Genomic DNA, 16421 nt, shown 5'->3' on the forward strand with positions numbered 1-16421 from the left:
GTATGACAACTTCCCAATACCGTTGATTTTTTTTTTCTTGTTGTTGTAGGGTTTTAACACTGGGTGTGGTCAGCTCAAGACTAGTGCTCTACCACTTGAGCCACAGGGCCACTTCCAGTTTTCTGGTGCTTAATTAGAGAAAAGAATTTCATGGCCTTTCCTGCCTGGGATGGCTTTGAACCATGATTCTCAGATCTTAGCCTCCTGAGTAGTTATGATTACAGTGAACCACCGTCACCTGGCCAGTTGAATACTTTTTTTTCCTGGACTGGTTATTTGTGGCAAAGATAAAAACAATTAGTGAACACTGACGAAAGAGACATAGTCTTTCCCCATTTCTCTTTCTCCAGCATGGGGCCACACACTGGCAGGGCGACTTCCATGAAGGACCACAGGGAGGGAAGGGTCTCCTCTGGTGAGGAAAAAACAGCTGCAATAAACTAGGGGTTTTCTAAGTGAACTCAGAGTGATCCTTGGTGCTGGTTTTGAAGAATAGTGAAAGGTTCCCAAACATACTTTAAGTAGAAAAACTCTGATAACTTTCTCTCCTAACTGAACTTCTCAAGAGTTGCTTAAATAGATTTTTATCCACAAAGCAAAGCCAGCAAATTATTGAGAGTAATGGTGAACCTAAAGCTGAAATGTGAGTTTTCTTCACGTCTTACTATATTTCAGCCTTCAAGTTGTATGAGGAAAGGGAGATAAGAGAATTATAATACAGAAAGAAACTGCACAAGCTCACCAAGATTGCTAACCCACACTCAATTCCTGTGCAGCTGGATTTGAGCACCACTATTCCTAAATTCTATGAGAAGACCCACATTTTTTGTGTCATTAGGCAAACTTTCTAAGGCTTCCTAAGTTTCCTAGAAAACTTTCCCAGCTAGTGAACCTCAGATGAAAAGCAGATCCAAGACATTCATATTTACTCGTGCTGTATAATACCATATGAAAAAAATTCAAATTCCTTCCCAACACAGAGTCATTTCTCCTCCTGGGAGTATTTTCTCCAGGAAATGAGGTTGAATTCATTCAGCAGAGTTAGTTGATCTTAAAATCAGGGTTCTCTGAGGGAACAGCTACCTCCAAGACTGCCTTTCACTAAATAGTCCACGTGAGCAGACCTTCCAACACCCCCCACACTCTGATTGTTCAGTGACCACCTTGCCCACAACATGAGAAGCAGCTCTGTGCTGCCTCTATTCCTGGTGTTCCTGTTTTATCTATGAGGCATGACTTTGTCTTGAATGTATTTCATCTTTCTCCTTTTACTATGCATGATTCAGAATGAATTTATTCAATATTGAACTCATAATTTTTATAACATCCCTATGTTTATAAACTTTAAGCCATACATATGTAAATATGTAAGTGTGCACATGGTGGTGCAAACTTCAGATCTACAAAAAGTGAAGGCAGATCTGAAGGTGGGAGTGAGTGTTACCTCCATATTAAACAAGCAGTACTAACAGAGAACATCTCTATTCCATTATCTCCACGGTTAAACACAGGTAAAATTTCTGGAATGGTTGTTCCTGTTCCTGTGATTATGTTCGAAAACTTACCATTATTTAACCTAATCTTTGATAAGGGAGCCAAAAAATAGAATGGAAGAAAGACAGACTCTTCAACAAGTAGTCATCACCACTGATTAAGCACCTGAGAAAACTAAAGTTGAATCCTTCTATGTCACCCTGCACCGGGATTAATTCCAAATGGATCAAAGACCTTGAGATAAAAGCCCATACTCTGAAATTTTTACAAGAAGGAATAGAAGATACACAAGACTCCTTGGCACAGGTCAAAAAGTTCTTAATAAAGACCCAGAAATGGGTCCGCATAAAACTGCAGAGCTTCGGTATGCCAGAGGACATAGCTAGCAAGTTAAATAGAAAGCCTACAGACTGCGAGAAGATCTTCACTAATAATACAACAGACAAAGGCCTCATATCTAAAATATATCTACAGCTAAAAAAATTGAATCCCTCCAAAACTAATCTTCAGGGAAACAACCATCCCATTAAAAGATGGGCCAATGACTTAAAGAGAGACTTCTCTGAAGAGAAAATAACAATGGCCTACAGACACCTGAAGAAATGCTCAACATGTCTGGCCATAAAAGAAATGCAAAGCAAAACAACTCTGAGATTCCACCTCACTCCAGTTAAAAGGGCCATAATCAAGAAATCTAATAACAGATGTTGGTGGGGATGTGCCCAGGAGGAATCACTACTACACTGTTGGGGGAGTGTAATCTCACTCAACCACTAGGGAAAGCAGTATGACAGTTCCTCAAAAGACTAAACATAGAGCTCCCCTATGACCCAGCAATTCCACTCCTTGGCATCTACCCAATCATCCAGAAACAAGGATATACCAAAGTCACTAACACTAAGGTGTTCATTGCAGCACTACTTACCATAGCCAAGATATGGAACCAACCCAGATGCCCGTAAGTATTTGACTGGATCAAGAAGATGTGGTACTAATACACAATGGAATTCTATGCTTCTATCAGAAAAAAAATGACATCGCCTCTTTGTAAGAAAATAGAAATACTTGGAAAAAAATCATATGAAGTGAAGTAAGTCAGACCCAAAGGAACACAGGCACAATGGTTTCCCTCATTTGTAATAATTAGTGCAAACCTTGGACTCTCCTATCAGAGGATTATAACCTCGCAAAACCTAGATACATAAGGTCATATAGGATGAGGCTAAATGAAAGGATCTCTAAGATATGGAAACAAGAGCTTTATATTGTGTGAGGTATTATTTCTCTTCTCCTTTGCTGCCCTCTGGTAAATCTCATATTGTTACAGTATCTGACTTTATTACCATGTATCTTGAATACACATTTGTTTATTTGAAGGAGGAAAGGGAAGGGGGAAAAAAAGATGATTGGAAGGGGATGATTGAGGGGAGAGAAATGGGACAAAAACATGAGAGGGGGTACCAATGTGTGAGAAGTAATGCACCTACTATCTGGCAAATATCACTGTAACCTCTCTATACATTACAATTAAAAATAACGGTAACATGGCAGGAAGGAATTTTTAAAAATGTATTCATGGTAATCCAAACAGCTAATTTAATCTATGTTAACTAATCACATGCCATTTTCAGCACAAAACTTACACTCAAAACTAATATCCAAGCAAGATTTTTTAAAGCCTACATTGTGGAATTAGTTTTAGAATATGAGATTTCAGTTTCATTCACGGAGGTTAAAGCTCCCCTGTGCCTTGTCTTTATGGACAGGGACTACATAGGATCCTGGAACATCGATGGAAGAGCAAGGACACCTCAGATGCTCTCTGTGAAGATGCCTCTCACACGCAATTCATGTACCAGTTATGGGAGTGTGAAATTCCCTTTGAGGTGCCAAGCTGTGGCTCCTGACCTGTCACCTTTGTGAAGGATCCTCAGGTGCCCACTAGAACCCTCCATGGGCAAGTTCTTACCTGCTTCGTGCCATTCTTCCAGCAGTCCTCAGCCTCCAGCAGCACTTGGTCCATGTCATTAGACTGTGGTTCAGGTCTTCAGGAAAGCCAATCACAAATAGATACCAGCTGCACCTGAACAGGGACGAAATATAAAATTAAATAATAATAATAAAATGATACACAGATTGAAATACCATATGGTGATTTATTTCTATAATCACAGCTGAAGTAGGAAGGAAGTAAAGGCAGGAAGATAGAGGGTGACTCCATCATTAAATAAACTCCAGTGAGCCTGATATGGGGGCTCCTACCTGTAATCCTAGATACCCAGGAAACTGAGAGCAGGAAATCATGGTTCAAAGCTATCCCAAAGCAGAAACCTCTGGGGCCTTCTTATCTCCAATTAACTAAACCAAAAAGCAGAAAGTGGAACAGTGGCTCAAATAATAAAGGTCTAGCCTTGAGGAAAAAAAGCCAAGGGAAGGGCCAGGAGCATGGCCTAGTGGTAGATTACTTGCCTAGCATGAAGCCCTGGGTTCAATTCCCTGGTACCACATTCATAGAAAAAGCCAGAAGTGGTGCTGTGGCTCAGGCGATACAGCAATAGCATTGAGAAAGCACAAGGACAATGCTCACGACCTGAGTTAAGCCATAGAACTGGCAAAAAAAAGCTCAATGAACAAAAAAAAAAGAAATTCAGATTTTAATATGAAGAAAAATAGGTGACTATGCATTCTCTATATGACTCTCGTAATAATTACATGCAATATCTCCCTACACCTTTGCACAAGTACATGGACTCCTGGGGGGTGAATTACCCTCATACACCTCACACAGCTCTATTCTCCTGCTCACTTACCAGTGTTTGTAAGAGAATGAGGGAAGGGTGACACTGTTCTAAAGAAAATATCCTTATTACTTGACTTATGTCATTGTAACCGCTCTGTACATCACCTTCACAATAAAATTAATATTAAAACTTAAAAATGTAAGAAATAAAATGTTCCCACAGCTGGACTAAGCACATGGACTCTAAACAAACATCCAGAAACTAAGGGCAGAATAAAATAGAGACTAGACACTCAGGTCAATAGATAGTGTGTGTTGCTCATGAAAAGCCTGCTATGTAGAGACCTTCATCAAAATGCAGGAACAACTCATAGGTTTTAATTCAAAGTACTTTTTGGAGGGTAATATCCTGGTTTGTACTTAGGAATTCTCATTTGTGAGCAAGTGTTCTACTCACTTTAGCCTCACCTTTGGCCACAGGCTCTTTTAAGTGAGCAGGAAGATTGTTCAGGTCTCCACATGGCCTGAGATGCCACTAAATCATCAGTCTCCTTACTTGTGCCGTGTGATCTTCTGTCCTGTGTCATAGACCCACCCTGCAGTGTCCTGACTAGTACAAAGCAGTAAGAGTTCAGCCATGGGAAAGACACAAAGTTGAAACAAAGTACAAACCACCACGACAGGGTATAGGCTGAATGTGAAAAAGTGAACCAGTTCCTATTGACTCAAACCTATAACTCTAGCTCTGCATGTGGATGAGACCTGTCCTGAAACCAGGCCAGGCAGAAAAGTCTGAGAGCCTCTATCTCAAAATAATCAGTAAAAAAGCTGACTCAAATGTACAATGCCAGCCATGGGCAAAGTAGCCCAGCAACAGCGCAATGCCCAGAGATCAAAATCCAGGGAGAGCTGAAAGAAAAAAAGAAAGAGGGGATCACTTCTCAGAAGCAGCATGATTATTGTTTTGCCAAATATTACTAAATAAAAACACAACTTGTTTTCCTTATGAGAAGGTGCCAACCATGTTAAAATGCAGCTAAGGAAAAAAATAACTCAATGTTTTGTCTTTTAAACTGTAATCATCTCCACGATTTCTGACATAAATGGTACATCAGGCAGACGTTTTGTCAGTGGTGCCAATGGCAGTGAAGGAGCAGGGATAGTGGGGCACAACATGTCTGTGGAAAAGCTGCCTTTGGTCTCCCCTGCTCCACTGAGAACCGAGTCCTGTCCTCTCTAAAGCCAAGTCAGACCAACATCACATCATTCCAAGCTCTCTCCTGCATACCTCAGTTAGCAATCTCTCCTGATACTCTGCACATATCGGAATATTTTCACTTACTTGACTCTCCTGACTCAGCTTGTGCATAAACTCCCCAAAAGATAACAAAACTGAGGTAGTTCAACCTTTTAAATGCTAGAAGTCAGCTATTGAAGAAGCTAAAACACCATGCTTAGTGCCATGGAAGTGTAGTCATTTCTCTTCTCTTATATTGTCCTTTCCAGCACAGAAGTTTTACATATAAAGATGCAGACGCAATAGAGGGAGTGCCTTCTGACAGTAATTCAACAGCCTAGCAGGACGATGCATGCCCATATCAGAAATTCACACAGGGCGACAATGGTTTGACGTCAGCTGAGGCAAAGTTAGTGAGACTACCTCAAAAAGAAAATATAAACTAAAGGACTGGAGACCTGGTTCAACAAGTACAGTGCTTGCCTAGAAAGCACAAATCCTATAGTTTAGACTCCAGTAGAGTACAACAAAGAGAAAAGAATTCAGAAAAGTAAGAAAAATAAATACTCTATTGTTCAACTTGTCTTTGTGTCCAAGAGGAAAGCCCCCATGCCAGAGCTAGAAAGGCAGCAGAACTTCAGAAGACGTCCATGTGGGCTGGGCTGCCTCTCTGTGCTTGCTCTGTGTCGAAACTCATAAAAAATAGGCGACTACAAAGGTTTTGCTCTTCCTTAATTTTAAGACTGCTCCTGGGCAGGCCATGGCATGCAGTGGTTAGGGAACTAGCACAGCACATGCAAGGGCCTCGCTGTAAGTCAACTCCCAGCACTGCATACACTGGCCAACGTTCTTGCTGCACTGGGCATGGATGACTAATACCTGGAATCCTAGCTCCTCAATTGACTGAGATCTGAGGATCGCAGTTTGAAGCCAGGTGAGGAACGAAAGTCCATGAGACTTTTAAATTCAAATATCATCAGCAAATATCCAGCAGTGGATCTGTGGCTTAGGTGATAGAGCTCAAGACTTGAGCAGAAAAATTAACAGAGACAGTACGTAGACCCTGAGTTCATCCACACATACTCAAAAACGTTCCTCCATTCATATCTAATTAACAAATTCTCATCAACATCAACAGAAATAATCTCAAAATTTGCTCAGCTGATTCTCTCCATTGGCAAGAAGGGGGAGAGAAAATGGCACATAATCTCCACAAAAGGGAATGTAATAGCCTTGTCCTGTTTCACATCCTCAGGAATGAGCACAGTGCCTGAATTAGAAATAAATGAGCAAATATGTGAATGGACAACAAGTGAATATTCAAATCTGCACCTAGAGAACTTGTTAAAGAAAGATCCTCATATTAAATTCTAGGTAAATAATACAAATGAACAGTACAATGCTGCTGTCAGAAAGAATGACATCGCCCCATTTGTAAGGAAATGGAAAGACTTAGGAAAAGTGAAGTAAGCCAGACTCAAAGGAACGTAGGCTCAATGGTTTCCCTCATTTGTCATAATCAGTAGAAACCTTGGGCTCTCCTAGCAGAGATTTATAGTAGAGCAAAACCAAGACATAGAAGACCATATAGGATGACGCTAAATGAAAGGACCTCCAGGATATAGAAACAAAAGCCATGTACTGAGTGATTGTTGTCCTTTATGTACTATGTTATCTCTCATCTCTTTAGCTGTCCCTTGGTTATCTCATACTGTTATAGTATTTTATCTTGCTATTTGATATATTTTATATATGCTCATTTTGTTATTTGAAATTTGTTAGGGAAGGGAAAAAAAAAGATAAGGAGTGGGGTTGTGCGGGGGGAAGGAAATGGGGACCTAAACATGAGAAAGGGTATCAATGTTTGTGAAGTAATGCACCTTCTATCTGGTGAATATAATGCAACCCTTCTATTAATTACAATAAAAATATATGAAAAAAAGTTTAAAAAATACTCTTGTAGGTTCAGCCACAGTATTGTTAATGGCAAGATGTCTTTAGGTTTATCAATAAAAATATTTCTTTCTTTGTGTGCATACATATTATACATATATTTAACTAACATAATACATTTTTATGTATTGTACCATTTCTATGATATAAAGGAAATATAAATGTACATGTGTATTTTTGGTGGTTATACAAGCTACATATATGGATTTGTCTGTGTGTATATTATAGTTTAATCCATATATACATATAAATATATAAACAGATACACTCATTCCATGCCTTGGTTATTGTGAACAATAACACAAGTAACATTAGGGTACACGTACTAAAGGAATTCCACAGAGTAAGGGTCTCCTGAATTTGCCTAGAACTAGGCTGCACCTTATCCCCTACCTTACCTCCTGAGTAGCTAGGATTATAGAGGAAAGCCACTTCACCAATCGTATTTTTCTTTTATTAATGGATATGTATAAAATTCAGTACTAACAGAATAAGCCTAATGACAACTGACTCCTGATGGTAAGAACAATATGGTCAATCCAAATTGAAAAGGCAATCTCAGTGAGTAATACAACACATAAGAAATGCAGCACCTCTACCCCATACCTCACATGTAGGCTTGCACACTCAGTATAAAACAGGCCCTGGAGGAGGAGTGCTTCTAGGAATGCTGCCTTCTCAACTGTGCTGTACCTTACCCCTCTACCTTAGGTTTCTCTTTTCTTTTCTGTCATACTTCAGTTTAATCTCAGGGCCTCACATGTGGGTGCTCTACCACTTTGAACTATGCTTCCAGCTCATCTTTTGCTGGTTATTCTGAAGGTGAAATCTCTCAGAAACCATGATTTTGAATGATGATCCTCAAAATCTGAGCCTCCTGAGTAGTGAGGAACACAAGTGTGAGCCAAAGCTGCTACCCTGGTTTGGCTTTTCCTATTTTCAGTGTAGAGATACTAGAAGTACATAGCTCACTGCAGCCAGATTTAGTAGGTAACAGCAGAGCTTAGCTCATAAGAGGTTAGTTTTATAAAGTGTTAAGGAAAACCTTGGCATATGGTTACAATAATCTTACACATACTAGAATAAAGTGAATATAAATGAAATCTTATCAGTATCCCTTAGAAGACAACTGTTTTGGGTTAGGTTCTGGAAGAAGGAAGAATAATTCTGAATGGAATGTCTTTTCAGCTTTATATATCCTAACCCTAAGTGGATAGAGGACAAAAAGCTCAGTGTCTTATGAGTATTATTTACTTATTATACATTTGTGGAATAAATGACAGAATGAGTGAGGAAATAAATGAGGTGTAGTAGATGAAAGAGAGAAAGAGCCACATACATATACCTAAGATAACTGCTCTCCTTCCCAAATGCTAGGTGGCACAATGGCCTCTCGGCCTTTCCAATACCTCCTCCTGGTTCCAGAAGGGGAAGTTTCGTAGAAGATGGCCATTCAAAAACAGAACCACTATCTAGATCTGCCAAGGGCTCTAACACCTATGGAGTCTCTACTTCACCCTATGCTTTCCCCACAACCTGCACAGAGAAAGAGGACATGAGAAGAATCAGGAGACTTGAGAGGAGACAGAACAATGCTAACATGACTTGATGGCATTTGCCAAGAGAGGAGGGGATGCAGGTCCTGGAGACCTAGGACGACTTCATGCTGTCTGCACTCTTCCTTCCTCTTCTCTTTCACTTTTCAGGGGAATTTCCATTTCCCAGGAAACTCTGAAACATGGGTCTAATGAAGTTTTTTTTTCTAATGAGATGAAAAATTGGGGTTTGTTGCAATATGTGGTGGGGGCTGGGATGGGGGTCACTTGTCTCCTAAGAGGGATTCCCTATGTAGAAAAGGCTGGTCTCAGGTTGATGATCCTCCTGCCTCAACCCTGCAAACACTAGGAAGTGTATGTACCACCATTATAATTTTATTGACCATTTTCACTTAATACTATTACCTCAAAACTGTATTGACCAATACAGTTGGTCAACAATGGTTACACAAACACACACACACACACGCACACACACACACACACACACGTTAGGTTGTTGAGATCCATGGTTCATTCCTGTAATTCTTCCTACTCAGTAACTCAGTAGCTGAGGGCCAGTGCCCAGGTCCAGAGTTCAAGCCCCACAACTGACACTCACACACACACAAACACACAAACACACACACACACACACACACAATAGATATTGATTTGGAGAGAAGACCATTGAAGAATAGTCCAAAAGCTTTTTTTTCAGATCTTTTTTTTTTTCCAGCATGCACAGAAGAAGAGAGGTGTGGATTCTCAATTGGGAACTAAAAAAAAATCTTGAAAACAAAACAAAACAAAACCCTGTATTGTGGAAATTAATGTGCACAGACAGACCACATCTTTAACAAAGATTTAGAGAATCTTAATTTATGCAGAGAATGTTACATAAAATCCCTATGATATGTAGATTTTCTAAATTTTTGAATAATGTCTGCTCTGTATGATTTTTGTCATCATGGAGTTCACATTGAGATAGTAGTGAAGACTGTAAATAATAAACTCATCAGTGACAGAGGCAGCCAAAACTAGTAAGGGACTGGAAATTTATATATATATATATGTATATATATGTATACATATATTATGTTATATATGTATTTTTCCTAGTGTGTGATTACATGCACCTATAACTGGCTTTTTTTGCATGTTCAGTGTGATTAAAAAGTTTACAGGCTCATGGCTATTACTACTACTCACGAAGTAATGGAGTGACTGACAATTGCAATTGCAGGTGCTATTCCTGAATTGTTCTTATTTCTGGAGTGAATAGCATTGGTAATTAAGATAAATTTATGAAGTGGATACTTCAAAGAAAGCTGGATTGGTGGGGGACAGATGTTCAAATTATGGAAGCCTGTAGCTGCAGATGTATAATGATGGAACTCAGCTAAGGGAAGAAATGGGTTCTGATCTGCACAGTTCACATAAAGAGGCTGTAAAAACAAATGAAAGGAGAACCTGAGAATTTAGAGTCTTTTGGTTTTGGCAGTTTTAGCTATTTGGGGATTAAGTAATTGCAATACATATAACTGCAAAACAAGCTCTACAATAGTTCATTTACAGCATGTTGTGAAAAATAGACCACTAAGTATGCTTGATGAGACAGGTTAACATGTGCAATATTAAAAAGAATTGTCACTGAAGGGGTACTATAGCGGTCTAGATTCTTGCATGAAGGGATGGAATCATTCAGGCAAGGATGTGTAGTGTATTAAGACCAGAAAAATGCCCTTTCAGAGGTGAAAAGATGTCCTCTCAGAAAGAGAAATCAAGAACAACCACTCCATCCATCATGCTACAGACTTTCATTAAAGGCTTCAAACATCCAGGCCCTGAAAGACAAGCCCACAAGGTGTGATTGACCTAAAACTGCAAAAGAGTTAGGACATGTCTTAGGATCCCTTTGATCCCCTAAGAAGGCATTGGAGACAAGAGTCCCATAGACTTTCCTGCCTGGACTGGCTTTGAACCATGATCCTCAGATCTCAGCCTTTGAGTGCCAGGGATCAGCCAGATCAAGCTATTTCTGAGGGGTAGGGAACTCTTCAGCTGAGCTCTGACACCAGGAAAGGGTTAAGAGGTTGGAATGATGCCTCATCAGTACTCAGGAGGCCTGGAACTTAGATGTCAAATAGTCAAGGCAAAACAAATGTGCAAGTTACTACTAATTGGACCCTATGATGTTTGAGGTAGAGTGGTTTGGGCCCTATGAAGCCTGAGACATGGCAACTAAGATGAATGTCTGTGACATAAATGTTCACCCTCTGCTGCCTACAATAAGAGTCAATTATGATTATGTACACAAACTATGTCTCATGTTAATGGTTGTAACCACAAGACAAATAGATACCCTTTTTTTTGGCATGTATCTGCACTGAACTAAATAAACAGGCTTACTTAGGGAGCTCCGGGTCCAAGGACTGTTGAGCCTTGATCCCTTGATTCCTGTTTGCTTTACTCTCTCCTCTGTCTCTCTCTGTTCTCATTTTTTTGGCTCCAGTATCCCATTGTGCAGTTCCAGGCTAAGTGTAGCTACAGTGAGGGAAGATAGTAGGAGACTAAGGAAAACACACACACACACACACACACACACACATACACACACACGAAAACTAGAACCAGGTAGGCTGTCAGTATGCCAAGGTCTGGGAGACTGGAACAGCACACACAGTAGTTCAATACATTTATTTATAGAGGCGCTTGCGCACAGTAAAGGCAAGGAGAGAGGTAGTGTAGACACAGGATGTCTCCAGCTCAGTAATTTAAGTGAAGATGTATGCTTTGCAAATGATCTCTTCATTCTAGCTTCAAAGGCTGAGATAAGAGAACTAGTGTCCTCCAACCAAATGACTGCACCCCCAAGTCTTCAGGCAGAGGTGACCAATTCCCAACCCTGATTCAAGGAACTCGGGTCTCTGGCTCTGAACATTTGAGTAGCTAGGAGTGCAGGCCTGAGCCGCTGATGTCTGGCAGAGTGTATCATATAGGAAAGCAAAAGGCTTTCAGCACAGGTATGATGAACCATCTTAAGATTCCCTTGGTTCACGGCCCCCTCCACCCCCACTCATCCCTATCAAAAAGAAGACAGGAGCATTGTCACAGATACTTTGAAGATGCTGGTGCTGAGAAACACTGACTCTTCACTTGGACCCCTGAATTTCTTAAGAATAGAATGCAGGTGGGCTATCCTGGACTCCTCCATTCCATATGTAGGCCTTTCTCTGTGAGCCATTCTCTCCTAAAGTCACTTAAACATCTTAGAAACCAGGAAGGAAAGAACAAGAGCCAGACCACCTGCCAGGTACCAGTGAGTTTTCTATGCCCTTGATCAATCCTGAGACAATGGCCATTGGGCCATCTCTACTGCCAGCCCTGGCCACCCCTGACTTCCTGCCACATGCCTGAAGCCTGAAACTATTGTGTCTACACATACATTCCTACTTCTGCTCCCAATTCTTCCTACTGAACTTAGGATAAATGTTTCTACCTTGAAGATGATTGAAGATGGGCTGTCTTCCCATGGCATGCCTTGTGTCAGGTAATGAATATTCCTCTGTCTTTTACCATTTTCCTTCCTTCCTTCCTTCCTTCCTTCCTTCCTTCCTTCCTTCCTTCCTTCCTTCCTTCCTTCCTTCCTTCCTTCTTTTTCACTGTCATCTTGGGGCATGAATTCAGGGCCTGGGTACTGTTCCTGAGCTTCTTTTTTTTAATTGTATTTTATTGTTGGGATAATATATAGAGTGGTTACAGTTACATTCGTCATGTTCCTGAGCTTCTTTTGCTCAAGACTAGTGCTCTACACTGGAATCCCAGTGCAAATTCCAGCTTTTTCTGAGTAGCTTATTTGGAAATAAGTCTCATGGCCTTTCTTGCCTGGGCTGACTTCGAATTTGGATATTCAAAGCTCAGCCTCCTGAGTAGTTAGGATTATTGGCTTGAACCACTAGTGTCTGACCTCTCTCTCTCTCTCTCTCTCTCTCTCTCTCTCTCTCTCTCTCTCTCTCTCTCTCTCTCTCTCTCTGTCTCTCTCTCTCTCTCTTTCATTTCTCCATCCTGGGACTTGAACTCTAGGCCTAGCTCTTGTCACGGAGCTCTTCAGCTCAAGGCTAGCACTCTGCCACTAGAGCCATAGCACCACTTCCAGTTTTCTGGTGGTTAATTGGAGATAACAGTATCACAGGCTTTTCAGGCCTGGCCTAGCTTTGAACCCTGATCCTCAGATCTCAGCCTCTTGAGTAGCTAGGATTACAGGCATGAGGGACTGGCACCTAGCTTACCATGTTTCTTTATTTGACATATAGGGGTGAGTGACTGGACCTGAAATGTAAAACCTCTAGAGTTTGAGACTAAGGCTTAAAATCTCTGATTTTAGACTGATATACATAGATATATATACATAGAGCGCATACTTTAGTAACGATTTGATAATTCTTTGATCTTTTTGTCCCATTTCTTGCATTGCCATCTTCTTTTGTGTTTCACTTTTTAAATCACGGGACATTCAAATTCCCTTCTCATTTCCTTTTCTACTCATTCTATAGATACATTTGTGATCATTATAGGGATTACATTTAAGATTTCTAATTTGAATTTATAGTTCAATGCCGTGCCGAAAGTATGCCTATTGTCCTCGCAAATGCACTGCAAAGGACAAAAGGATCACAGTGAAGCTAAAAAGAGTAATCAGCTACTTCTGTCCTCTTTGTAAATTTGCTGCCATCCAGGGAAGAACGGGATCTGCAAAAAGTATGCCATGTTTCTAAAATGTATCTGGCTTAGAAGGCTACGTTCACTTTGCTCACTGTGGATATGAAGAATGGATGAAGAGTCCAGTCAGAAGTTACCTGTATAGCCTTGGGCCCCATGGTCTCAGCTGCAAAACAAATTGCTTTGTGTGCTTCTAAGTGTTGTTGTATAAACTTGGTGGCTTCATATTCGTATATTGCTTAGGACAAAAACTGACCACAGCCCATTTGATCCTCATCAGTATGATTATTTGCTACTATCATTACCTTCCAGTAAGTTTGAAACCTCTTATAAACTTGAAAAAGAAATGCCATAAAACTGAAATGTTCTCAGTTGACTGTTGTAAATGCAGAGGTTTTTTTTTTTTTTTTGGTAAAGAAGTAAGTTTCCTGTAAAGAAATTCTTGAGCACTCAGAGCACATTTTTGTACTGTATTACCAGATTTTATAAAATGTTGTATTACTAGATTTTGTCTTACTAGATATGATATTAAATTTTTTGGGAATTAAATAAAATTATTTCTGGCCTGTAGTTAGAAAATGTTTCTTCTTGGGGCTGGGAGTTTGGCCTAGTGATAGAGTGCTTGCCTAGCATGCATGAAGACTGAGTTTGATTACTTGGTACCATATATAGACCTAGAAAAAAGCTGGAAGTGGTGCTGAGGCTCAAGTGGTAGAGTTCTATCCTTGAGAAAATCCAAGGACAGTGCTCTGGTCCTGAGCTCAAGAGCCCAGGTCAGGCAAAAAAAAAATGCTTCTTAATAAGAGCTTAAAAATATGTCAACCAAACCAGGATCGTGGCTCATGTCTGTAATCCTAGCTACTCAGGAGGCTGACATCTGATGAACAGTTCAAAGTTCAAGTAAGACTCTTATCTCCCCCTAAACACTTGAAAACTGAAGTAGCACTGTGGCTCAACTGGTAGAGAACTAGCCTTGAGCAAAAGATGCTCAGGTACAGAAAAAGGCACAGAGCCCAGGTCCCAGGTCCCCCAAACCAATCAAATGCCAACAAATTCTTTTTACACAAAGATCTATAATCATTTATGTCTCTAAAAAATATCCAGCTAAATGATATTCAAATGTAATTGAATAAGCTCCATCTTTGAAACCACAGGTAGTTTTTATGGATTGCTTATAGTTTGTCTTTATTTTCTTTTTCTTTTTTGTTCTCTTCTTTTTCAGTATTTGAGTTTCACTCAGGACTTTCAAATTGCTAGGCAGGCACCCTATGTCTTGAACCATACCTCCAGCCCTTTTCTCTGTAATTACTTTCTTGAGTTATGCCTCGGCGGCCAGGACTGCCATATTGCTACATTTCTCACAAAGGTAGAATGGCAGGAATGTCCCAACATGCCGCGCATTGAATGTATGGGCATGTCTGAACTATTGATTTTGCCAGTCCTCGACCTTGAACTCAGGGCCTAAGCACAGTCCTTGGACTTTTTCAAGGATAGAGCACTGTGCCTTTATTAAAACTTGAACTCAGGCCTCGCCAATGTTCTAGAGTTTTTTTTTTCCTTTAACCTCAAGCCTATCATTTTACCACTTGAGCTACAGCTCTATTTAATATTTTTGGTGGTTATTTGGAGATATATATCCCAAGGACTTTTCTGCCTATACTTGCTTTGAAACCCAATCTTCAGGTTCTAGCCTCCTGATTTACTAAGGTTAAAAGTAAAAGACATTTGGTTAAAATGATTTTAAATTGTGAAGTAACCATAGATGGTGTATTATGTATCTTCTCTTTTGCACACTCTTTCATCTCTGCCTGGGTGCTGTCCCTGAGCACTTCAGCTCAAGGCTACAGTCCTACCCTTGAACCAAGCCCCACTTCCTGTATTCTACAGGTTAATTGGAGATAAGGGTCTCAGGTCTATTTGTGCCTGGCTTCATCTGCTGCTTCTGACAATATTCAGTTTCCACTGTCAGGAGCCAGAAGCTCATACTTGTAAGTCTGCCTACTCAGCAAGTTGAGACCTGAGGGTGTCAGATCAAAACCAGCCATGGTGAACCAATCCAACAGACACTGGTCTCCAAATAGCTAGCAAAAGGCTGAAAGTGGAGGCAAAAAGGCCCAGGGAGGTCAAGATTCCAGTACCTGCCCAAATAGGACTGAATAGCACCCTTCTAAAGTTCTTGTTTCAGTCACATCTCAGGAAAATATAGGAATTCAGCATTTAATTCTTAGGGCTCCACTGAACCAAAAAAGACGGTGTGGGGTCCATTTGAACTTCAGTAGGCTACTGTGACTGTGTACTTGAGAGCTTGCAAAGAGCTAGAAAAAACAGTCCTGACCAGTTTCATTCTGATGTTAAGTGTAACTTGATTCAAACTCTTGCAGGAGCCTATTAATGAATATATATCTCCATAATTTCTGGAGTCAGGAGGCAAACAGGAAAGAGCAGAATTGCCCAAAAACAGACTCTGTGACAAAAGGGGTTCCAGAAATAACTTTCAATTTTTATGTGCCTTAAATCAGGAAGATGAAAAGAGGAGAAACTAGAGTGGATATTTTATTCAAGAAATAATCATTACAGGGCTGGGAGTTTGGCCTAGTGGCAGAGGGCTTGCCTAGCATGAATGAAGGCCCAGGTTCGATTCCTTTGTACTACATACATAGAAAAAAATAGCCAGAAGAGGTGCTGAGGCTCAATGATAAAGCTTCTAGCCTTGAGAAAGTCCAAGGACAGTGCTCAATCT

Source organism: Megascapheus bottae, chromosome 2, assembly GCF_031878675.1.
Source record: "Megascapheus bottae isolate mThoBot1 chromosome 2, mThoBot2.hap1, whole genome shotgun sequence".
NCBI classification, from domain to species: domain Eukaryota; kingdom Metazoa; phylum Chordata; class Mammalia; order Rodentia; family Geomyidae; genus Megascapheus; species Megascapheus bottae.